Source organism: Choloepus didactylus, chromosome 6 (genome assembly GCF_015220235.1).
Source record: "Choloepus didactylus isolate mChoDid1 chromosome 6, mChoDid1.pri, whole genome shotgun sequence".
NCBI classification, from domain to species: domain Eukaryota; kingdom Metazoa; phylum Chordata; class Mammalia; order Pilosa; family Megalonychidae; genus Choloepus; species Choloepus didactylus.
The window spans coordinates 84,286,523-84,287,827 of record NC_051312.1 but is presented as its reverse complement, the minus strand read 5'-3'; the positions used below and the strand labels follow the sequence as shown (position 1 = coordinate 84,287,827).

General features: G+C 42.3%; 1 pseudogene; it reads left to right on the top strand.

The window, feature by feature from the left end:
* Positions 1–723, top strand: LOC119537191 (annotated as a pseudogene).
* Positions 724–1,305: the final 582 nt, after the last annotated feature.

The following is a 1,305-nucleotide window of genomic DNA, read 5'->3' as shown; positions in this document are numbered from 1 at the left end:
ATGCACCTGGAACCCCTGCCCGCACCCCTCAACCCACGCACTGCTAGCCCCAAGCGCCCTTCGCCGCGGGCCTTGGCGTCACTCCCCTGCCTAGCGCGTTCTCGCGCCTCTATTGGCGTCTCTCTCCACCGGTTCTCCGCGGCCTACTTCGCTTCTGGTACTTACCGGGTTATGACCACCACGAGTGGCGCCCGGCCCCTGCGCGTCGCCACCGCTGCTCTCAGCTATGCCTCCCGCCGGTGGCTGCTCGTCACTGGCCCTCGCGTGGGAGCCTGAAGACTCCTGGGGACCCGGAGGCCCGGCGGGAGCGCAAGGGCGAGCCGGCAGCTGAACGTATCCGCGCGGGTGTGGTGCAGCTCAGAAGATAAATAACAATCCGCTTTATAAACTGTGAGTGTGAAACATTAACAACCAAAGGAAAAATTGGTAACTCTTTGCTAGATGTTGTGGTTGAAAATAATCTAGATTTTGATGGTTTTGGTGCATGTGAGGGAACCTTAGCCTGTTCTACCTGTCACCTCGTCTTTGAAAAGCACATATTTGAGAAGTTACAAGCAGTCAATGATGAGGAGAATGACATGCTTGATCTGGCCTCTGGACTAACAGACACATCATGGTTAGGCCACCAAATCTGTCTGCCAGTCTACGGACAATGTGACTGTTCTGGTACCTGATGCAGTGCCTGATGCCAGACAATCCATCGATATGGGCAAGAAGTCCTAAGCTAGAATAAATAGGAATATTCTCATGAAATTTTACCTATTTTTATAATTATATTTTATAATTATATTATTTTATAATTATAATTTCTTCATGTACTTAAATGAGACATGGATTTATTATTATTATAACTAACTTTACTATTTTAATTCACCTTGTAGAACTACTGAATTTTGTAGTTCTGAAAGTGTACAATTTTTATTTTGGTTAAATTATAAAAATGTCAAGCAAATATTAGAAAATAGTTAATATGGAAAAAACCAACATGTTTTACCTTATATTTGTGTGCTTAATCTTATGTCTGCTTACCTATAAGGTAGATTAAAAAGCTGTTTTTAATCCCTGTTTGATCTGGATTTAGGCAGGGATCTAAAATGGCTTGTCTAGGGCCATACAACTAATTAGAAGACCTGGTACTAGGACCCACATTTTCTCACAACAAGTTAAATGTTCAAACTGAAACTGGAAAAATTGTGTATGTCATAGAGCAGTAATTAAATATGAATGTGTATGGACAAAAATATTTAATTGCTCAGTGAACAATTTCAAAGACAGTTATTAACCTATTTTCAAAGACAATTATTA